General features: G+C 40.8%; 1 long non-coding RNA gene across 1 annotated transcript; it reads left to right on the top strand.

Moving 5' to 3' along the window:
• The first annotated feature begins 732 nt into the window (after positions 1-732).
• Positions 733-23,742, top strand: LOC115649508. The gene is made up of 3 exons (XR_003999839.1): positions 733-849; positions 4,152-4,274; positions 23,594-23,742. It is a non-coding gene; the product is annotated as an uncharacterized LOC115649508 (long non-coding RNA).
• Positions 23,743-24,829: the final 1,087 nt, after the last annotated feature.

The following is a 24,829-nucleotide window of genomic DNA, read 5'->3' as shown; positions in this document are numbered from 1 at the left end:
CGTCTATAAGGCTATGCTATTTCCTGACCCATCTCCTTTTGCAATTTGACTGTTACTGATGAAGACCTGGAAACTAAATGGCTTCATGCAGTTTTTCTTGCAATAGGAATGATAACCAGAAGAAATTTGTTTGCTGAAAGATGAAAGATCCTGTTACTTCAGTGGGCTTTGAGTGGTCAAGGCTCTCTTCTGACTTCATGATCATCAGGAAACAATAAGACAGCTACAGATAAGCAAAGCATCTTACCTACATTTGTTGCTCACACAAATCGTTCATTGACATAAAATAAGCAGAGCACCTTTACATAAGTGGCTTGGCATTATTTCCCCCATTTTACAGATGGGGAAACTGAACAACTTGGAACTTACATGAGATGATGAAAGTTACAGAGAATAAACGAACCTCCATGCAGAGGCCTAGCACAATACTTATGCACTGCTTTCATCTATCTAAAGTCACTAGGACTTAGAGGGGGTTTAAGTGGTATATTGGCTTTATGTTGCTTCTTAGCATAGAAGTGACTTTCAATGAGAATGAGTCAGTGGTAGAGTTAGGAATTAGAGCCAGGGTTAAGATAAAAATTTCCAAAATATCCTAAATGACTTAAAGGTCTAAATTGCATTGACCTTCAATGGAATTTGGGTGTCTGAATCACTTATGCTCTTCTGAAAATTTTACTCTTTGTCTAATTAGGGTATGTCTTCACTACCGGCCAGATCTAGTCTAGACGCGATAATTCGATCCCCGAGCACTCTCATGTTGACTCCTGTACTCCAGTTCAGTGAGAGGTGCAAGCAGAGTTGACGAGGGAGTGGCAGCAGTCGGCTCACTGTAGTGAAGACATTGCGGTAAGTAGATCTAAGTACATCAACTTCAGCTACGTTATTCACGTAGCTGAATATGTGTAACTTAGATCAATCCATCCCCAGTGTAGACCAGGCCTCATTCCACTATTCTAGGCACTAATACATACTCCTTCCCACTTTAAAACTTGTTCTGCCATTCATTTTTCTAATCACTAGAAGAAAAGCACAGGAGACGATTTTGGAGCAGGGTTGTTTGCTGCTTGTTTATAGCTATCGTTTTGTGCCTGGTTTAAAATAAATGCTTCTTGCCCAAAAGTTGTAGAAACAGTTATTTGGCTTATCATTTCTGGGAACTCAAAATAAAGCATATGATTCTTGAACACAAGTGGTGAGTATATATATTTTTGAAAAGACTGATCAGCAGGACTATAAAGAGAATGTCCATGTGTCATAAACAGATAGTTAAGGGTTAATGCCTCTTTTACCTGTAAAGGGTTAAAAAAGTTCACCTAGCCTAGCTAACACCTGACCAGAGGAACCAATGAGGGAACAAGATGTGTCAAAAGGAAGGAGGGAAGTTTTTCCTTTGTCCGAGAGTTTCGGTTTCAGCCGGAGTGAAAAAGATCAAGGAACCAGCCTCTAAACAGAGTAGTAAGTTTTAGAAAGGAATGAATAGGTTTATGTTTATTTCTTTGTAGCCTGTCTTATGCAAATTGAGGTAGAATCAAATTGGGTATTTGAGTTGTTTTTTTTTTGTGTAACTAAATTTGTGCCCAGGGGAACATCCTCTGTGTTTGAATCTGTTGTCTGTGAGAGTAGCTGGTATGCTAATCTTTCCCACAGGGTTTTCTTTTACCTTTCTTTTCTTTAATTAAAGCCTTTTTTCTTAATACCTGATTGATTTTTCCTTGTGTTTTTAGATCCAAAGGGATTGGATCTGGACTCACCAGGATTGTTGGGGGGAAAGGAGGAGGGATGGTTAATTTATCGTTGTTTTAAGATCCAAGGGGTTTGGATCTGTGTTCACCAGGGAATTAGTGAAGTCACTCAAGACTACCCAGGGAAAAAGGGGGTCCTTGTGGGTGGTGGCAGCGATACCAGATCTAAGCTAGTAATTAAGCTTAGAAGTGTCCATGCAGGTCCCCACATCTGTACCCTAAAGTTCAGAGTGGGGAAGGAACCTTGACACCATGTATTATGTATTAGTGCCTAGAGTAGAGGACTGAGATGAAGAGTCAAATTTTCGGAAGTGCATAAGTGACTCAGACACCTAAATTCTACTGAAGGTCTGTTTATATCACCATGCAAACAGTGCTCTTCTAGGATGCTGGGTGAGTGCTATCATTATTCTATTAATCATTCAGATTTTTCTTACCTGTTGTCTTAAGGAAAATATATTTCTTAGCTATATTGCAACCTGAAACATATTTGGTAGTCCCCATTTCAAATCTGGATGCTCAAGATGGTCCCTGAGTTCTGCCGTTAGGGCTTCAACTTGACTTTTACCTTATAAAATGAACTGCATATTTTTAAAGTAAAAACAATTGCATTTTATTAATGTTTGGTCTAAATATATTCATTGCCTATACATTTTGTGAAATTAACGACTGCTTTTATATATATGGATAAACATATGGGAGATATATATATAGATTTCCATATGTGGATCTGCTTTGGGGGCATGCATTTGTTTTGCAGATTGAAACAAGAAACCCGAGAGAAGTTAAGTAGTCAACCAATCAAAATATTCATTTCCAAAAAAGTCTAGGTACTATCCAATTCTGCAGAAGACAGAATACATGAATCAGACAATCACTTTCTGATATTTCATTCCGGGTATCAGGATTATTAATATAGTAGAGGAGAAGTAATATACAAGCCATGCAAATACTGTATTTATAACTGGAATCCTGATTATTTTCCTGTCTTCCAGCATTATAACTTTTCTGCACCCACTGAACTATGATCTGCTAAATTTCCCACTACCAGTCAATGTGCGTTGACTGTACTATCCAAATATTGATTCCTCAATGCATAACAGATTATTGTTATTGCAGGAGGTCAGAAAAAGCTCTCAGAAACACAGGAACATAAAAGCAGAATAGTTAAAAAAAAGTTTTTGTTCTTAATTGCTGTGAATCCTCTCACCCAGCAACCCAATCCATTCTCAATGAAGTAACTAGAATGAAATATGTTCTGCAACTACCTACAGATTAGCATCAGTACCATGTACATGTGGGTATGAACTTTGGAAAGTGGCCTCTGTATCTAAATCAAAGACTACATCATAAAAATTCCAGCCCAGTTCTATGCACACCACTAGTTTCTGTGCAGCTGTTACTGAAGTTGTCCTGATTGCCACTGTCCTCTTTGCACTCTGGTCTGGTCCAAAAACTTTTGCAAATGCAAATGCTTTTATAACAGTCTCTATCATAAACTCCTACAAGGTAAAATTTATTTTTCTTCACAAGGCTTAGTGTAAGTATGGATGGTAAAGTGGGGATGCACCTTGCTTTCTGCTTGTCTCTTGAAATGCACATGACCCAAGCCCTTTTTGATGTCAAAAAATATTTTGGGTGAAATCCTGGTTCCGTTGAAGTCAATGGGAATTTTGCCATTGACTTCAAGGGAGCTAGGATTTTACTCTTGATGCCTTTTCACCTGTCTGCACTTTCAGAGTCACATCTGTAGGGAAAATGGAAAAACCTTTCATATAAGTATGTGGCATGGAGCCTCCATTGCTTCACCAGGCACAGAGTTTCCTCCTCTGCTGGTGGGAGCCTGGGGTAAATCAGTCCCACTCATGTTTTTATTCCTCCATAATTACAAGGCAGGCCTCAGGGTAGGCCCACTACTAAGTTCATAACTTAAAAAGAGGAATACCTTTCCTGACCCCTGCTCTGGGGTGTAGCCTTATTATGCTGGCCTCTGGCGTCAGCCCTTCCCCCAAACAGTCCACTAGTGAGGTTGCTTCCCCTGTAAGAAGAACAGCATTCCACTCAGGAGAAGCTTTTCCCCTACTGCCACCAGCCCTGCTGCAGTTTATCACCCATCTCTCCCCTCTCTTACCAAAAAAGGGGTTTTTAAAGGTCATTGGCAGCCTTTAAGTGGCCACAGGTTTCTCTAGTTAACCTGAGGTAAACCTTTTTCAGCTTATAGGGAACAGGGCCGTCACCATTCTAGGGCTGATATATCTGCCCTCCACCTCTCTCTTATATCTGTCAGGACTGACTTTATCACAAGAGATTGAGCTTTTCTAATCTGACCCAAGAAAGCAAATAATGGATCAATTCATGATGGTTCATATTGGCGCTAATGCTACTGTGTTGTAAGATATCTTGCAGACAGTAGATGACTTCAGGGAACTTGAAGGCATATTGAAGAAGAAGAATGTCCAAGTGATCTTTTCTGAGAAATTTCCTGTCCCATGAATGAAGACAAGAAGGCAGAAGTAAACCGCTGGCTAGGTAAGTGGTGTATGGTTTTGGGTTTTTGGAACATTGGTTCACTTTCTATGGTGATAAGGGACTGTATAGTTTGGATGGCCTTCAGTAGAAGGGGAAGCAAGCTCTTCGGAGACAGGCTGGTTAGACTAGTCAGGGGAGCACTAAATTAACACCAAAAGAGAGGGGTAAAAAGAGGGAAGATATGAGCACTCAGCACAAACTGGAGATGTTGAGAACAAAATTAATCAATCAAGCAAAGGACACGAAGAGAAAAAATTCTTGAACTGCCTATACACTAATGTTAGGAGACTGGATAACAAACAAGGGAAATTTGAATTGCTCATTTATGAGAATAAATTTGATCTAGCTGATGTGAGTGAAACCTAGTGGGGTGATTCAAATAATTGGAATGTTAAAAGTCAATGGTTATAACCTATTCAGGAAGACTAAGTGGGCAAAATGGGAGGAAGAGTGGCACTCATGTCAAAATGGCATTACCTATTTCCCAGTCACTGATAACTTGGAAGAAAATGATCTTGAATGTTTATGGATAAACGTCATAACGGATAAAGCACAAGATGGTGTATTAGTGTCTGCTACAGACCACTAAATCGCATTAGAGAACAGGATGACTGCTTTCTTGCACATCTATCAAAAAAGAGTAGGGAAAAAAAAGTGTCACAGCTGAATATAAGATTGAACAGATAGTTTAGCATAAGTTCCTTTCCCAGACCTAGAGCCTGTTTCTCTCACCAACAAAAGTTGGTCCAATAAAAGATATTACTCACCCATATTTTATCTCTAATATCCTGGGAATGATATGGGTACAGAAATGCTGAATGCAGCCAAACAGATTATCAAGCAAACAATAAGAGTGTCAGGGGAAATAAGGTGTTCCCTATAAAAAGGAATAAAAGTGTACATACTCCTTCTGTATACCAGAGAACTATAGTACGCATGCTATGGAAGCCTCCCTGAGGCACATGCTTATAACAGTACAGATCCTTACCACATCTTCCTATGGGATGTGCCTTAAAAGCATCCTCTGGTGACTAGAGTCTAGTTAAAAGAAACAACTTTGGTTGCATGGGATCTGGCCAATGGGTAGTTAAACTATCAGTGTATTATCTTTCTACAGAGTCTTTTCCTGCTGCCCAACCACATGTAGTGATGGGATAAAATCTGATTTCTAATTTCTTTGTCACCGCTTAGGGCTCTTTGCATAACACCCACCCTCGTTTAGTTCAGCACGCTCACATTTACACATTCTTCCTCCTCTGATCATCTTCCGTGTGTTGCCTAAAATGTAGTGTGTCACTGAAACTCCTCAATTGTCTGTGTAGAGTTGGAATAACAGCAGCAGTCTCTCTCCGTGTCCAAATGCTTCTGACTTGGCAGCAAAAAGAGAAATGTGGTCTATGAGTCCTTTTGGTCAGCACAGTACCCTGAGCCAACCGCTGACTCATTGTCCCTAGATCCAGTCTGCATGGCTGACTCATTGACTTTCGTTCCAGGAAATCTTGCCTAGAGTCAAAGTGATACATGTAGTTTATTTATTTATTTATTTGGCGTATACGATCTGGTCAAGCCACAGCATTCTTATCAATGATGTTCAAGGCACGAAGATCTCCAGGAAGCTGTGTCATTTTGCAGTTCTCAACAATATATGTCATGGTTTCTGGCTGCCCACATTGACATAGCACAGTGGTTTTCAACCAGGGGTACATGTTTTCCTAGGGTACACAGAAGTCTTCCATGGGATACATGAACTCATCTAGATATTTGCCTAGTTTTACAACAGGCTATATAAAAAGCACCAGCGAAGTCAGTACAAACTAAAATTTCATACAATGACTTGTTTATACTTCTCTATATGCTATATACTGAAATATATGTACAATATTTATATTCCAGTTTTTTTATTTTATGAATATATGATAAAAATTAGAAAGCAAACCATTTTCAGTAAGTGTGTAGTTTTAAAATGAGGTGAAACTTGGGCGTACACAAGGCAAATCAAACTCCTGAAAGGGGTACCATAGTCTGGAAAGGCTGAGAGCCACTAACAGGGGCAGCTCTATGTTTTTTGCTTCCCCAAGCACGGCAGGCAGGCAGGCAGCTTTCAGTGGCATGCCTGTGGGCGGTCCGCTTATCACGCGGATTCAGCGGCATGCCTGTGGGAGGTCCGCTGGAGTCATAAGCAGATAGTTAAGGGTTAATGTCTCTTTTACCTGTAAAGGGTTAAGAAGCTCAGTAAACCTGGCTGACACCTGACCAGAGGACCAATAGGGGGACAAGATGCTTTCAAATCTTGGTGGAGGGAAGTCTTTTGTTTGTGCTCTTTGTTTTGGGGGTCGTTCACTCTTGGGACTAAGAGGACCAGACATCCATCAGGCTCTCCAAATCTTTCTGAATCAGTCTCTCATGTTTCAAACTTGTAAGTAATTAGCCAGGCAAGGCATGTTAGTCTTATTTTTGTTTCCTCAACTTGTAAATGTTTCTTTTTGCTGGAAGGCTTTTACCTCTGTTTGCTGTAACTTTGAACCTAAGGCTGAGGGACCCCCTCTGGTCTATAGAAATCTGATTTCTCTGTAAAGCCTTTTCCATCCTGATTTTACAGAGATAATTTTTGCCTTTTCTTTCTTTAATAAAAAGCTTTCCTTTTAAGAACCTGATTGATTTTTCCTTGTTTTAAGATCCAAGGGGATTGGATCTGGACTCACCACGGATTGGTGGGGGAAAGAAAGGGGGATAGTTAATTTTCCCTTGTGTTAAGATCCAAGGGGATTGGATCTGGACTCACCAGGGATTGGTGGGGGGAAAGGAGGGAGATGGTAAATTTCTCCTTGTTTTAAGATCCAAGGGGTTTGGATCTTTGTTCACCAGGGAATTGGTGAAGTCCCTCAAGGCAACCCAGGGAGGGGACGAAGTTTTGGGGAAACAGAGAGTGCCCCAGACACTGGAATTCTGGGTGGTGGCAGTATACCAGAGCTAAGCTAGTAATTAGGCTTAAAAGTGTCCATGCAGGTCCCCACATCTGTACCCTAAAGTTCAGAGTGGGGAAAGGAACCTTGACAGCTGCTCACGCGGATTTGGCGGCATGCCTGCAGGAGGTCCGCTGGTGCCGCGCCATCGGTCCCTGCCACCAAATTGCCACTGAAGCCTCGGACTGGTGGATTTCCCTTGCTGTGCTGGTGCCTGGAGCTGCCCTGGTCACTGGCATAGTAGACTGTATCTAAAATGCCACTGCGATTCTGCTGCAGCACAAATTCCATGTCCAGTACAAAACTGGTTCAGAAGTCTTCGCTGACTTTGTGGTAAATGAAACCCAGGTTGACGCTGTGTGAGGTCCAAGACAAGATAATTATTTGTCACTTTCTCTGTGGACCATGAAGCTCGCCATGCGTCCTCTGTCATAAATCCCTTATGGTAAACTTATCAACAATGGGCACTGTGAGTGCAGATGACCAACTGGTAGATTAAACAAGTCTTTAATTAATGCCAGATGTGGCATATCACACAATTTCATCACATGCTTTACTACGGTTTCCTCTCTGCGAACACTGGGCGGAGCAATATTGCAGAGAACTGGTAACCCTGGTAGAGGAGTAGATTTAAATGTGCCTGAAATAATACACATGGCGAAATTAAGTTGTACATCAATCATCTTTATGTGAGATGAATGAGCTCATACTGGAGTGCAGTGGTCCAGTGCTGAATAACAGAGTGCCAGGGATGAAGTGCATAACGTTTGGGCATTAGGTGGCATATGTGTGCATTCAGTGCAAGGAGCTCCTGGCCCTCAGAGACCATGTACAGGCTTTAGAGATGAGGGTGGCTGAGTTGGAGCAAAGGGAGACAGAGAGGTACATAGACGAGACTTTTGGGGACACAGTAGAATGGTTCCACTCTTGGTCTGACAGCCTCTGTGCTGTTGAGGAGGATGAAAGCATCAGCAAAGGAGAACATCCAACTGGAGCAGAGGGAAACGATTCCATAGTTGGAACCCTCCTTCCAGATGATGTTGTGGTATCCTCTCGCACTGAGGATATCTCTCCGGGGGACGGCACTGCAGTTATTAGGAAGAGACAGGTATTAGTAATGGGTGATTTGATCATTAGAAACATAGATAACTGGGTATGCGATGACTGGGAGAACCGCACAGTGACTTGCCTGCCTGGTGCGAAGGTTGAGGATCTCTCAAGACATGTAGATAGGCTTATGTGTAGTGCTGGATAGGACCCGGTGGTCGTGGTGCATGTAAGTACCAGTGGCATAGGGAAAGATAGGAGAGAGGTTCTGGAGGCCAAATTTAGGCTGTTAGGTAAGAGATTGAAGTCCAGGACCTCAATGGTAGCATTCTCTGAAATACTTCCAGTTCCACTCACAGGGCCAGTTAGACAGGCAGAACTGCAAGGTCTCAATGCATGGATGAGATGATGGTATAGGGAGGAGGAGTTTGGATTTATTAGGAACTGGGGAAACTTTTGGAAAAGTCTAGTTCCAGCTTTTTTGGAACCAGATTGCTGGCACTTAAAATTAAAAAGACCATAGAGCCGTTTTTAAACTAAGGGCTGGGGGAAAGCCGACAGGTACAGAAGAGCACATAGTTCAGACATCCCTTAGGGAAGGATCTATAAATGGAGATTTCCTATGTCCTAATAAGGAGGGGAGGATGGAAGATGATAAAATAAAAGTATGATGTGATGAGAAACAGTCAAAAGAAAAAAAGTCCCATTCAATTACATCATGTAATGTCATGCAGCTAAAAAGAGACAAGTTTTTAAAGTGCTTATATACCAATGCTAGAAGTCTAACTAATAAGATGTGCGAACTAGAGTGCCTCATATTAAATTAGGCTATTGCTATAATAGGCATCACAAAAACTTGGTTGAATGAGGATAATCAATGGGACACAGTAATACCAGAAGGACAGAACAGGTCGTGCTGGTGGGGGAGTGGCACTAAAGAAAGCATAGAATCAAATGAAGTAAAAATCTTAAATGGACCTAACTGTACCATAGAATCTCTATGGATAGTAATTCCATGCTTGAATAAGAAGAATATAGCAACAGGGATATCAGGATGGTGATAGTGACTATGAAATGCTCAGGGAGATTAGAGATGCTATTAAAATAAAAAAATAAATAATACTGGGGGATTTCAACTATTGTCATGCTGACTGGGTACATATCACCTCAGGTCAGGATGCAGAGATAAAGTTTCTTAACAGCTTAAATGACTGCTTCTTGGAGCAGCTAGTCCTGGAACACACAAGAGGAGAGGCAATTCTTGATTTAGTCCTAAGTGGAGAACAGGATCAGGTCCAAGAGGTGAATATAGCTGGACCTGCTTGGTAATAGTGACCATAATATAATTAAATTTAACATCCCTGTGGTGGGGAAACACCACAATAGCCCAACACTGTAGCATTTAATTTCAGAAAGGGGAATGACACAAAAATAAGGAGGTTACTTAAACAAAAATTAAAAGGTACAGCATCAAAAATAAAATCCCTGCAAGCTGCATGGAAACTTTTGAAAGACACCGTAATAGAGGTTCAACTTAAATGTGTCCCCCAAATTAAAAAATATTGTAGGAGAAACAAAAAAGAGCCACCATGGCTAAACAACAAAGTAAGAAGAAGTGAGAGGCAAAAAGGCATCTTTTAAAATGTGGAAGTTAAATCCTCGTGAGGAAAATAGGAAGGAGCATAAACTCGGACAAATGAAGTGTAAAAATATAATTAGGAAGGCCAGAAAAGAATTTGAAGAACAGCTAGTCAAAGACTCAAAAAGTAGTAGCAATTTTTTTAAGTACATCAGAAGCAGGAATCCTGCTAAACAACCAGTGGGGCCAATGGATGATTGAGATGCTAAAGCAGCACTCAAGGACGATAAGGCCATTGTGGAGAAACTAAATGAATTCTTTGTATCGGTCTTCAGGGCTGAGGATGTGAGGGAGATTCCTAAATCTGAGCCATTCTTTTTAGGTGATAAATCTGAGGAACTGTCCCAGATGGAAGTGTCATTAGAGGAGGTTTTGGAACAAATTGATAAACTCAACAGTAATAAGTCACCAGGACCAGATGGTATTCACCCAAGATGGTATTCACCCAATGTGAAATTTCAGGACTACTAACTGTCATCTGTAACCTATCATTTACATCAGCTCTGTACCAAATGACTGGAGGATAGTTAATGTGACATCAATTTTTTAAAAGGTCTCCAGAGGTGACCCCATCAGTTACAGGCTGGTATCGGGCAAACTGGTTGAAATTATAGTAAATAACAAAATTGTCAGACACATAGATTAACATAATTTGTTGGGGAATAATCAATTTGTTTTTTATAAAGGGAAATCATACCTCACCAATCTACTAGAATTCTTTGAGAGAATCAACAAGTATGTGGACAAGGGGGATCCAGTGGATATAGTTTATTTAGATTTTCAGAAAGCATTTGAAAAGGTCCCTCACCAAAGGCTCTTAAGCAAAGTAAGCAGTCATGGGATGAGAGGGAAGATTCTCTCACGGATTGGTAACTGGTTAAAAGATAGGGAACAAAAGGTAGGAATAAATGGTCAGTTTTCAGAATGGAGAGAGGTAAATAGTGCTGTCCCCCTGGGTCTGTATTGGGCCCAGTCCTATTCAACATATTCATAAATGATCTGGAAAAAGGGGTAAACAGTGAGATGGCAAAATCTGCAGATGATACAAAACTTGTTAAGTCCTAGACAGACTGTGAAGAGCTACAAAAGGATTTCTCAGACGTGAGTGACTGGTCAACAAAATGGCAGATGCAATTCAATGTTGATAAATGCAAAATAATGCACATTGGAAAACATAATCCCAACTATACATATAAAATGGTGGGGTCTAAATTAGCTGTTGCCACTTAAGAGATTGTGGAGTACTTGTAGATAGTCTTCTGAAAACATCCACTCAATGTGCAGTGGCAGTCAAAAAAGCAAACAGAATGTTGGGAATCATTAAGAAAGGGATAGATAATAAGACAGAAAATATCATATTGCCTCTATATAAATCCATGATATGCCCACATCTTGAACAATGTGTGCAGGTGTGGTCGCCCCATCTCAAAAAAGATATATTGGACTTGGGAAAGGTTCAGAAAAGGGCAACAAGAATGATTAGGGATATGGAACGGCTGACTTATGAGGAGAGATTAATAAGACTGGGACTTTTCAGCTTGGAAAAGAGACGACTAAGGGGGGATATGATAGAGGTCTATAAAATCATGACTGGTGTGGAGAAAGTAAATAAGGAAGTGTTATTTACTCCGTCTTGTAACACAAGAACTAGGGACCACCAAATGAAGTTAATAGGCAGCAGGTTTAAAATAAACAAAAGAAAGAATTTTTTCACACAGCGCACAGTCAACCTGTGGAAGTCCTTGCCAGAGGATGTTGTGAAGGCCAAGACTATAACAGGGTTCAAAAAAGAACTAGATAAATTCATGGAGGAGAGGTCCATCAATGGCAATTAGCCAGGATAGGCGGGAATGGTGTCCCTAGCCTCTGTTTGCAAGAAGAGGCGACGGGATGGATCACTTGATTACCTGTTCTGTTCATTCCCTCGGGGGCACCTGGCATTGGCTACTTTTGGAAGACAGGATACTAGGCTAGAATGACCTTTGGTCTGATTGAGTATGGACATCTTATGTTCTTATGTTTTTATGTTCTTATTGTCACCCAATGTCGTTGCGGACAGTTTTCCAAACAGGTTATTGCGCGTTTTAATCTTAGTCACTGTCTCTGTAAGATGGTGACAATATGTGAGATTTCTATACAACGTAATGCCTAGATAGACTGGGTGTGAATCATGCTTTATTCACTGATCACTGAGAATTATAGTCAGCTCTCTGTCCATTTGTGCGTGATGTAAGTAGAAGACACTCGACACGGTCTTACTTCCACTTGGTATCGGGCAACACTGATGACGATAGCTGGCCATAGCCACCATATGTGCATTCAGAACACTCTCAGGTATGTCAAAGGAGTGTGACTGAGTGCCGAGGCATATGTCATCTGCATAAACAAACTTGTGAGACCCAATATATAGTAGGTACTTCAAATATAAGTTGAATAACATTGGATGTAATTCTGATCCTTGCTGGAGGCCATGCTTCTAGTGCATCCAAACACTTGTTCTATCACCAATATGCACATGAAAATGGTGACTTCTCAAAAACAGCCATTGCACATACTAATCATCTTGGCGTAGTTCTAGACAATTTCATTAAAAGGCCCTCATGCCCAAACCGTATCATATGCTGTGTCAGGTCAAGGAAAATTGAACAAGACTTCAACTTACAGATATAGGTAGTGAGACAAAATAATTAAATCCATGGATTTCTGCAGTGCTCCCACTTACTTAGGATAATATACTTTCCCAGTAAACTCAGATGAATTGAAAACGGAGTAACAGGTGTTGTCAGAAGTGTGTTGTCAGATGCTACTGGTGTGGTGCTCTGCTCTCTCCTTGTTGGTATCACTCGGCTGCGTGCGTGTGTTCGCTCTTGTGCTGCCCCAGCTCTGCAGATAGCTGACACAGCAGACCCGAAGAGAACTCCCAATGACCACAGAGTCTAGTAAGGTACGAAGGCACGTCGGCCAGGTTTATTGCCGTATGGACACAATTGCAGTTCCTCTGAGATTGTTACTCTACAGGGCATACTACGAGAAAGTGTCCCCGGTCAATGGACTCGGCTCAGTGAGTGGCGGGACTTTCTACTGCCTCCTCGGCCGGACAAAGACATCGCCCCGGGGATACATTTTTATACACAGGTACAAACAAGTTACACATCACTCCTGACGTATTGAGGTGCAGCCCCTCTACATAGTAAGGTACAACCCCTCTACGTAGTAAAGTGCCGCCTCTCACCTTGTACATGTTAGTTCGATCAAAACAACTCTAGCCATCATATTACCCTTTTGCCCCTGTCATTGGGATGGGTCGGCCTGTTCCTTGTTATCTGTGTGGAATGTGCAAGTATGTGAATGTTCTGATCTCTAGTGTTCAGTACCTTTTAGGTACGTATCTTCTTGCAGCATCAGCCCTTTCCTTGCCAGCTTCTGTGACCAGGTCCTGCCTCTGGCTCACAGCTTCACTTTGCTTTATGTTAGCAAAGTCTTGGCCATTATTTTAGTTCAGGCCTCAGGCCTCATACTGGGCCTTTACCAGGGCCTTCACTTACTACAACAGGTACCCACTAAACTGAGGCTTTCTTGATTAACTAAGAAAGATGCCGAAAATTAGACAAACAGCTAAATATGACTTTCATAAGGATCTTTGCCTATGTGGTCACAAAAGCTCAGCTCAAAGGCCTTCATCAAGATCCACAAAAGAAAAGGAACCACCAGTGATTTTTATAAGAGCTTTCCTATTGGATAAGAGCTGGAGGACACTCTCATCTATAGTCAAAATAATATAGGTATAGGATAAACAGATTTCAAAGTGAAAAACTATTATATCAATTGGGCCTTGGGGAAGATGAGTCTAGTAAAGCTCAGGGGATATATCTAACTCAGTGAGATCTCATAGGTAAGCACAATCAGTACATAGGATGCTGTAGCCCAGGACACTTTGGGCATATGTAACCAGTGGAGAATATAGCTACCCAAGGCAGCCATCTTAAAATAAAGTATTGTTTAATCTTAACAGGAAGAACATAGCACAATGTAACAAAAGGATTTTGGCCTTAGAATCTATTCACAAGAAGGTGCCAGAGGACTGTGCAGAGGAAGGTGATGGTAGATGGAGAGGAGTTGGAAAGGTAATTGAAAAGTGGCTAGAACTTAGCTTTGTTGAGGATAAAAAATGTTTGGAAAGTTTGTTTCATAAGCTTTTACATTTCTTAGCTCCAACCAGAAACACAAATTCCGAAATATCAAGAAAAGCTGGTCTCATGAAGTTTCCAGCTTACTCTTGAAGATGCAAGATTCGGATAGCTCAGATAAACAACTTGCAGGACACACCCTGCATGTCTGTCTATGGCCATTGTTCTGGTTCAGCAACTTTGATCTCAGCAGCCTGTAAGCAAACACCAGACATATTCGGGGTCCCACTAGCCTTATCAGTTACTTGCAGGGTGATGCCAACGCACACCCAGTCCTGAATTTCCCCCCCAAAATGTGTGTTCTGCACTGTCCAGCCCTCTCCTGGACAGTTTTGATGTTTTAGGCCCATCGTCCCTGTAAAGGAACAATATACAACTTGTGACCTTAAATGGAGTGGCCCAGACAATTCACAACACTGGATTAATTTTGATTAAAGAATAAAAAGTTTATTTAACTACAAAGAGATGGATTTTAAGTGAGTACAAGTATTAAGGCATTAAAGTCAGAAATAGTTGCAAGAAAAATAAAGATGAAATACTTCCTTCCACTAAAACTTTACAAAACAGGCTTGGTTCAAGGTAAAATTCTTACCATATGCTCCTAACAGCATTACTGACCAATCTTCAGGTCAGGATTCCTCCCAAAGTCAAAGAGGTGGATTCTTTTGTCTTCTTAGGCTCAAGAGAGATGGATAGAGGGAGATAAACTGGAGTGTTTGCCCCTCACTTTTTTTAGTTCAGTTCCCCTCATAAAGTTCTTTCCAAAGAGACATAGTGTCTGGTGAGAGGAGGTTTCATGCTGTTCCTTCTTTCCCCTCTGTTTGCAGAGTTGCAGATTTTCTTTGTCTTCTTCCTTCTTTCTCTCCCTATCTTAGGGCTCTGTTTGCAGTTTATATGCAAACTGAGGTAAACACACATCTGTTTGTTTAAGATCTATTTGACCAGCCCTAATCAAGACTACATGAGTCTGAATATGTGCCTTTAGCATTATACAGGGGCGATTTCATAACTTTTACATACAATGTTGCTACATACTTTTTACCATGATATTATTGACCAGGAAGTTATTACTTTTCAAATGATACCTCACATGGCATATTTTGTACAAAGATTATTACAGCAGTGTGTAGGGTGTGAATACAGGGCTGCACTCCATTACAGAGCACCTATGCATGATTTCCTTTTGGGGACAGAATGTATATCGAAAGATCATGTCCAAATGACAGAACAGTGAAAAGCCTTAGTAGATCATCTAGTGTACCCTTCTTGTCTATACAACACTGTTCTCTACAGTATACTTTGTAGTACTTTTTCCCACATTATGTTTCTTCCACCACTTCCCTTAGCATATTCTAATTGACGTAGGTTTAGAGAAAATAATTGATAACCCGCCTGCATGTGTATTTTATTCATTTAATCAAATTGCTTCTACTTCTACCTGCTCTCTTAAACCACCTTTATTATTTGTACTACAGTAGTTACTAGGAACCCCCATTTGAGATCTGTGACCCATTGTGTTAGGTGTTATATATGGACATAATAAGATTCAGTCCCTGCCCTGAAGAACATACAGTCTAAATACTCAAGACAGACAAAGGGTGGGGGAAAAGAAGTTCTGTATTCCCATTGGGAAATGAGGTGCAGATATCTTAAGTGACTTACCCAAGGTTATAAAAGAAAGCTGTAGAAGAGCCAGGAATTGAACCCAGTGCCAAAGGCACAAGATCATCTTTCCTTTCTCCCAGATCAAAGATCAAATACTTGCAGAACTTTGTCTCCTCTTTTTCACTGAATAATACACATTGCTTGGTCCATGCTCGCTTGTATATAGGATCAGTGAGCCAATCAGCTCCCAAACTTTCTGCCTTGTGAGCCTTCATCCAATGTGTGTAGGTTTCTCGTGAAAGAACAAGTGTTGTGAATATATAAAGCTCAAGACTGAAAAGATTCCTACTGGTAAGTGTATTGGTGGGGATCATTGCTAAAATTTTCTGTATACATCACCTCTTTGATCCAGGTTGTGCTTATTGTCCCAGTCTAGCCCTGAATCTTTCTTACTAATTAACAACTAGCTTGTAACTGAGGCCAACCCTAAGCAAGGATTATAGTGAATAAAATATTTAGCCCTGGGAGGCAGACATACATCACTCTGTGAACACCTAGTACAAGCATCACACACACATAAAATAGATTAAAAACTGGCTATCTGATAGGTCTTAAAATGTAATTGTAAATGGAAAATTGTCATCAAACAGATGTGCTTCCAGTAAGGTCTCACAGGGGTTGGTTCTTGGCACTATGATATTTAAAAATTTTATTAATGACCTGGAGACAATATAAAATCATCGTTGATAAAGTTTGCAGATGACGCAAACATTGGAGTGGATGACAGGTCCTGACCAGGTGGAGGAGGCCTGACCTGGATAGCTTGGTAAACTGGTCGCAAACAATATGTGTTTTAATATAGCTAAATGTAAATGTATACAAAAAACAAAGAATGTAGGTCTTATTTACAGAATGGCAGACTCCTGGAGAAAAGTGACTCTTAAAAAGACTTGGGGATCATGGTGGATAATAACGTAAGTTTCCAGTGTGATGCAAGGGTCAAAGGGTTAATGAGATTCTTGGAAGCATAAACAAGGGAATCTAGAGGAGGAGCAGAAAGGTGATATTATTTTTGTATTTGGCACTGATGTGACCTCTACTGTGTACAGGTCTGGTGCCCACAATTCAAAAAGGATATTGATAAATTGGAGGAGGTTCAGAGAAGAGCCACAAGATAGTGATAGACTCAGGGAGCTCAATCTATTTAGCTTGACAAAGAGAAGGTTAAGAGGTGACTTGATTACAGTCTATAAATATCTACATGGGGAATAAATATTTAGTAATGGGCTCTTCAATCTTGTAAAGAAAGATGTAACACAATCCAACAGCTGGAAGTTGAAGCTAGACAAATTCAGACTGGAAATATGACATATATTTTTGAAAGTGTGGGTAATTAACTTTAGGAACAATTTACCAAAGGTTATGGTGGTTTCTCCATCAGTGGAAATTTTAAAATCAAGATTGGATTTTTTTTCTAGAAGATCTGCTGTAGTTCAAACAGGAATTATTTCAGGGAAGTTCTCTGGTCTGTGTTATGCAGGAGGTCAGACTAGATAACCACAGTGGTCCCTTCTGGACTTAGAATCTATGATTCTATGAAAGTCACAATTCTTCCGAGACTCCTCTTTGCTCCTGGGATGTTTGTGGAAATGTGTTACTGGCCTAAATTAACTGAAAAATTACTATTCCTATTCACTGCTCAGACTCAGTTACTCTGGCCAGAAATAAGGAAAGCTGTTAGATAAGGATCCAACCTCTTTGCTCATCCTTTCACTGATTGGGAACTCATCTGCTCATATGCACATGAACTCAAGATCTGGGTAGCCAACATAAAGTTGTAAAGAGAGTTCCTACTATTTCTTTCTCCTTTTCATGAATGCATAGTCCATGTCACAATCTAGCCCTAAATATTCACGAAGTGTATAGAAGCATATGGGTAAGTCAGAATACATAATATATCTTAAATATTCATTCACTGTAGGCCAGATTGTGATATTCTTACTTACATGTGGTAGTACTTTACTATGTGAATAGTTCCATTGACTTCAATGGCACTCAGTGTGGCTTTGCAATCTGGCCGATATAAATATAAGATTTAAAAATAATTTAAGAAATGTAAAAGTAATGGAGGAAAAAATCTAAAATTAAGGTTTTTTAGAATGATTTAGCCCTAGATCCACTTTTAGCAAAGGCTAAAGCCGGAGATATATTCATTAGCTATTTGCTTTGAGATCATTATAAAATGCAAAAAAATAAAATAAAATAAAAAGGAAAAATGCACTAGAATGTATAAAAATAATTCTGGGGAATGTGGATTCAGATTTAACATAGAATAAAAGACTTGTGTTGTAGTTAAACCACATTACCAGTTCATTCTCCCCTAATTCAGTACTGCCAAAGCCTGATGTGACTATAAAGACCTTAGGTTTCCTTTCGTGATGTGAAAGTTATCAGAGCTTCCTTCTTTCCAGCCATGTGTTTATTTTGTTCTGTCATGATATATTTACTGGTATATAATGCATCAGACTGATCCAGGAGTGGGAGACACTACCTCATATGGGGTGGGTCAGTAGAAACAAGTCTGGCAAAGAACCTCTAAGCAACCTCATTAGGGACAAAATGTTCCTGACAGTTTCAACCATGGTGGTAAAGTCAGAGGGGAGGCAGACTTGGACAGCAGTGTCAGGCTTTCATCAACAAGCTCTGATCAAGTGTCCTGCAGTCCTAGCTAAATCCTTCAAACCTAAGGGACAGGAACAATACACCGAAGAAGCTTTCACCAGCAGTCAGATGAGAACGACCAATAATTAAAGTTGCTTAAAAATAATAACAAACATAACCTATTGTAGGTTTTTCATTAACATCCATTGATCTAAAAATGAACTATTTGAGAAAGATCATACTTCCATACTTTGTCTCTCTCTATTTAAAGATCACCAGACCAGATTGACATTTCCATTAAGGTCTATTTATAGTCATCTAGCACTGAAAATCACCCCTTTAAATGGCCATAAATTTACATATAAAGGGTTGTAATGGAGCCTTAGTGTAAATGAGAATCAGGCCCCATTTTGATTGCATCTAGAAAAAGTACTTTGCAGATGCATTTTGAAGCATATGTTCTCCAGAGGGTTTGAGTTTAGCCGTAAACTGAACAGTTTTGTATTAAGCTCAACTTGAACCCCCCTGTAAAGTTCCCCTGTCCCACTCCAGTGCTGTCTGGTTTCCAAGTTGCTCCTCAAGTCCTTCTAGCAACTCCTCAGCTCACTCTTGTGCTCCCTTGTCTGTTACCAGTTCTTGACCAAAAGTCCATATGGACTTGTTTTAAATATGGAATTAGCAACCAATACTACAGTGGCAATATCAGGAAATGCTGTAGCAACCAGCCATGGATAACACAAGAGGGGTTTTGGCACTGTAATTTTTGTTTGCCTGTTTTCATAGGTAGTTTTTAGGTAAACTTTCTGCACTTAAGGAACTATTTCAATCAAACTAGAAAGGTTGGGGAATGCACAGAACTTATTGGAGAATGCAAAAGTTTCTTAAAAACCTGAAGCATAGCAAACAAACACCATCTTTCCAAGGTCTAGCTACATATACAGTCAGTTAAACCAAATTTGTAGGATTATCATTTTTAGCACTGTCTGGTGACGGTCAATAATATTAGATACTTTACATTACAACCATCCAGCACAAGCTTTGCACCACAATTGTAATCCAAAAGCAGTTCTGTAAAAACAGCATATTTGTTCCTTCCCAATTACTTCATTGCCAACATTGCTCAGTTAATTAGTGTTTAAGCACTGGCAGCGTACTTTGTGTTGTACAAGTATAAAAGAAGTATACAGTCTAAGGCAAAATCCTGCCCCTCTTGTCTAAACCACACAAAGGAGTGGAGTGGCTCGCAGTGGGTCTCTGAGCCTTCTTAACAGTACAGAGCGGGGTAGGAATGGGGAATGCATAGTGGTATTCATCCCTCTCTAATGTGTGTTGCACATCCCAGTTTATTAAATAGATAGATACCCAACTCATACTATAAGACTGATTAAAACAATGCTACATAAACTGAGTAAAGGTTGTAGAATCAGGCAACATCCAGATAAGCCCTCATCCTGACCACATATCTCAAACTGGCAGATGACACTCAGAACCGTGGAGTGTCAGTGGCCATAGGTGCCAACTCCATACGTGCTCCAGGGTTGGAGCATCCACGGAAGAAAATTAGTGGGTGCTTAGCACCTCAGGCTCCTCCCTCAGCCCTCCCACCCTCTGATGTCAATCAACTCCTCCCTTTCTCTCCCAGCACCTCCTGCTGCCATGGGACCGTTGTTTCATGGTGGGCAGGAGGTGCTGGCGGGGGAGGAGTGGGAATGGGATGTGCTTGGGGAGCAGCGGAACTGGACGGGAAGAGGTAGGGCAGGGGTGAGGAGAAGGGGTGGAGTGGGTATGGGGCCTGGGCCAGAGCAGGGTGGGAAGAGGTGGGGTGGGGCTGCAGGTTTGGGGGAAGGGGTGGAGTGGGGGCGGGGCTTGGGCCAGAGCAGGGATTGAGCATCCCCGGAGCAAGGAGGAAGTCAGCACCTGTGTCAGTGGCTGCAGTAAAAGCCAGGCCACCTGCTAGCGCTCAGGAGACATCCTGCCTTGCTGAGGCATGTGTGCACAACACAGGACGGGAATTGGCCCTAAATCAAATGCAGATAATACAATTCAGACACACAAAATACAACTGATAAAAGTCCACTTTCAAAGTGCAGCAGGTATCTTTGAGAGAGACATTTATTTTTTAATTAATTATTGCTATTGTTTTTTTATTGTCTAACGCTCAGAAGTGTGCTGGGGGTGATGCACAAAAGACATGATTGTTGCCTGATTCATTTAGCACCTAGAAAATCACAGGAACACACTGCGATTCACAAAGCCTGAGTGAGGCACCTAGGCTCCCTATCCAATGAATGGGGAGAAATAGGCTCCTGATTTGAAATTCACAAAAGCCAGTACACTAAGTGGGGAGCCAACTAAATTAGCCAATGAGACATGCTGACAAGAAGTTGTGTGTGTTAAGTCCCTCCCCTCTCACAGAGCTAGGCACCTAAATCCAGGCTGCAGGGAGGCACCTAGGTCTGCTGGAGATTCTCATCTGTGATTATTTGTGGGAGCTAGGAGGTTAGGGCATTCACCTATGAGGCGGGAGATCTCTGTTCAAATCCTGTCTCCTCAGTGGGTGGAGGGGTACTTGAACCAGGGAATCTCCCACATGACAGGTAAGTACCCTAATCACTGGACAAAAAGTTAGAAGGGAGAACATAAGAACAGCCATACTGGGTCAGACCAAAGATCCATCTAGCTCAGTATCCTGTTTACAGACAGTGGTTTCCTCCTCCCTCCCCATTGCTGTTCTGGGTGAACTCATGTGCAGGGCATGATCCTGTAAGTGTGCTCTGAGCGTGCTAGTGGATTGAGCCCTGCACGCCAGATTGGAAGCTGAACACCTATCTGCCCCAGTTTGTGAATCACTTTGGAGCTTAGGTGAGAGAAAGGCATTCAGATGCCTTGAATGAAGCAGCAATGAGCATGCCCAGCGGCAGAAGTATAGGTGCCGAGGGAACTTTTACTGGAAAAATGTAGGCACCAAGAGAGTGTAGGTGCCTTCCAGATTCAGTTGGAGTTCTGTGAATTGAAGAGCCTAAAACTGGGACTTAGGTGCCTAAAACTAGATTTAGAGACCTATATCTGGGTTTTAGGTGCCTAAGTACCTTTGTAAATCTAGGCCATACAGTCTAATTGAAGTGACAAAAATAGAGTAGGCAGTGGGTTACTATTATATAGCTATTATTTATCCTTGCAGTGTGTGAGAGGCTGTTGGGCATCTTCCAACAAAAACTCAACCTGGGATCTGAAAATCAAGTTGTGTTCTTCTCCCATTATGAACTCAAGGTCCTTCATTGAGAATTCTGCTGATAATACACAAAGTGGGATGGAATCCAGCTCATACTCTTCCATCTCTTTATTGTAGTGCTAGCAAGAGCAGACATTGGGTTTTTCTCAGTAAGTTATCATAAGGAGATATGACTGAAATACAGACATGAAACCAAATCTTGAATCAGAAGGGATCATTTTTGCAGTTAGATGTCTCATCTAAAGATGCTGACCAGTATGGTGTCATTTTTTCCCGGTACTCCTTCTGTTGGTCTGTCCCAGTTGGGTCTCATTTTATACTTAAATTGTAAAGGCAGGGAGGGTCATGTTGTTTTGTGTTTGTACAGAACCTAGCACAGTGAGGTCCTGCTTCATGACTGGGGTTCCTGGGCAATACTGCACTATAAATAATACAAATACAAATGAAGACTGGATACTTTCTGGAATAAATTATTTTGTCACACACAAGTTTTGGGGGTCAATACAGGAGTAAGGGGATGAAACTCTATGCTCTGTGCTATATGAGAGGTCTGACACTTCTGGCATTAAAATCTAATAAATAATATATTATCATCAATGCAATTAAATGGCTAGGGAAAAACTAATTTAATTTATATTTAAGTTAAGAGGATTTGAGGAAAATAAAGGTAGGGAAATTTCATAGGATCTGAGATATTGGTAACATCCATTAAAAGACGTTATTCTAAATCTGAGTCTGGCTGAATTTTATTACTGGAAAATAGAAAATGGTCAATAAATACAAATGACTGAGACTCAACACTGATGCTTTCAAAGTTATTAATATAAGCCAGGGGTTCCCAAATGTTGCCATACAAGGAGCTGCTACAGAGCTGTACTTAATGTGTTGCATGCAGTGTTGGTGGAGTCATATCAGTCCCAGGATATTAGAGACACAAGATGGGTGAGGTTATATCTTTTATTGGACCAACTTCTGTTGGTGAGAGAGTCAAGCTTTCAGACTTACTCAGAGCTCTTCTTCAGATCTGGGAAACATAGAGTCACTTTTAAACACAAGGTGGAACAGATTGTTTAGCATAAGTAGTTAACATAATTCACCATGAATGGTCCCTTGAAATATACTTAACTACTTATGCTAAACAATGTTCCACCTTGTATTTAGCAGTGACAAACTGAGTGTGTTTCCCAGACCAGAAGAAGAGCTCTGTGTAAGCTTGAAACTTTTCTCAGGAAGTTGGTCGAATAAAAGATATTACCTCACCCACCTTGTCTCTGTAGAACTTCATCTGGGCTATTCAATTACATTATTTTTAAATTAGAACTATATGCACCCATTCAAACTATTGGTTTGCACTTGTAAGTTTCTTGGTATCTTAATAAAAATGTGTTTTTCAGTTCAACCAAAACAAAAAAAACAAAACAAAAAGCTGATTACCTCTGTCCTTATGTACATGAAGATGATGGCCAGAGGCTGAATTTAATACATGTGGAATCCATTTGGCTTCTGAGTCGCTGATTTTGCACCTTTGGTTTAAGTTGGCAGCTTTTTTTGGTAGCAATCCAGAGATTATTTTAGGTGTTATAATTTCTGATCCCAGCCAGATCATGCAATCTCAAAGTCCCTCTCTTTTGTTTCAGACAAAAGCTACTGTCTTGCTACAATCCTTTGACCTAATGAAGGACTGTATTTTTCACTGAAAGTTTAAGAACTGGATTTGCACCCAGAATTTCTAGTATATCTCTTGAAAAGATGAAACCCACTCAAAGTACTATAGGAAATAATCCATCATTCCATCTATTGTGTACAATCAATAACACTAAAAGACTGTCTTGTCATCTTATCAGGCTACATGGGTTTTAGCAGTTCCTTTATTAAGCCTGGAAAAGAAAGCAAGGAGAGAGGGATTCTTTGAACATCCAAACACGGTGTCACACTGAGTGTGATCCTGACACTGCCCAGGGAACCTGCTATTCCTTTGTTTACAGATGGATCTGTGATAACCTGACAGCTCAAATGGAAGGTCACCCATGAGGACAAGCAGGGGGTTCTTTTCCATCATCTCTGAATCCTGGAAGTGGCTTTTTTGACCACCCTCGGTATCCAGGCTTTCAATTAAATCCTATTTTTCCTGATGACAGAGGTATGTGGAATGTGATCAGGAGACATTCTGGTAATTTGTCTTGTATTACAAGCAGGGGAGGGGTGCCAGGGTGAAAAACCCTCCTCATGGCTGTCCTGAGAGTATTCTCTCTGGATAGAAACAATGGCAACCACTGAAGTTTTACAAATATTTTAAATGTAGGGTTTTATTTAAAAAAAGTAGACCCAACCCTTTGTGCTGGACTATGCCCATGTACCTGCCACAACAGGTGTAAACAATTTTGAACACCAAGGGGAGTGTTGCCAATACCTTTGATGAAGCCAGAGCTTCACTCTAAGTTTCCAATTTCTTGCAGAACAGTGTTGCTGTTTCCTTCTCATGAAAGCACAGTCCTCTCAAACGGAATTAGCAAAATACTGGAAATCACACATTGGTCTAACTAACAGAGGCCAAACCCTGCAGTCTTGCAGGGATGGAGTTCCATAGCAACTGTCCCCCTGGATCAGACCACTCAGTGGCTTATCTAATCCAGTATCCTGCTTCCAGCCGTGGCCAGAGTGAGCTACTTCACAGAAAGGGGCAAGGAAAACCTTCAGGAGGCAGTTATGCAATACCTTGTCTGTAAGGCAATTTCTTCCTAATGCCCAATACTTAGAGGTTGGCTTATGCCCTGAAGCATGAGGGTTTCCAACCTTTCCAGAACTCTTGTCTTGTTAAAAGTCTTTAGAGTACAACTAGACAATTTTATGGATAACAAGCATATCCAATCCTTTTTGGAACCTTGCTAAGCTGTGGGTTTCAATTGTATCTTGTGGCAAAGAGTTACACAGGCTAATAGTATGTTGTATGAATAAGTTATTTCCTTCTATGAGTTTTAATTTTTTTGTCCTTCAATACTTAAAAAAAATATTCAGGCAATTCAGCTTGTGAGAAGTACCCATGATTACTCTGTTTAATAACCAGCTGACTCTTGTCTTTGACATTTGCTTGCACATACTTTGTTCTTTTTTTCCCAGCACACATACAAAGCACACCATCTGTGAATGTGTGCTCTAGTCCAAAGGATAGCCCCCCCTAAACATTCACTTGACACAGTTTTATTGAGTCATGGCTGGTTTCA

The sequence above is a fragment of the Gopherus evgoodei genome, chromosome 3, assembly GCF_007399415.2.
Source record: "Gopherus evgoodei ecotype Sinaloan lineage chromosome 3, rGopEvg1_v1.p, whole genome shotgun sequence".
NCBI classification, from domain to species: domain Eukaryota; kingdom Metazoa; phylum Chordata; order Testudines; family Testudinidae; genus Gopherus; species Gopherus evgoodei.
The sequence above is the reverse complement of the archived record's forward strand: the minus strand, read 5'-3'. Positions and strand labels throughout refer to the sequence as shown.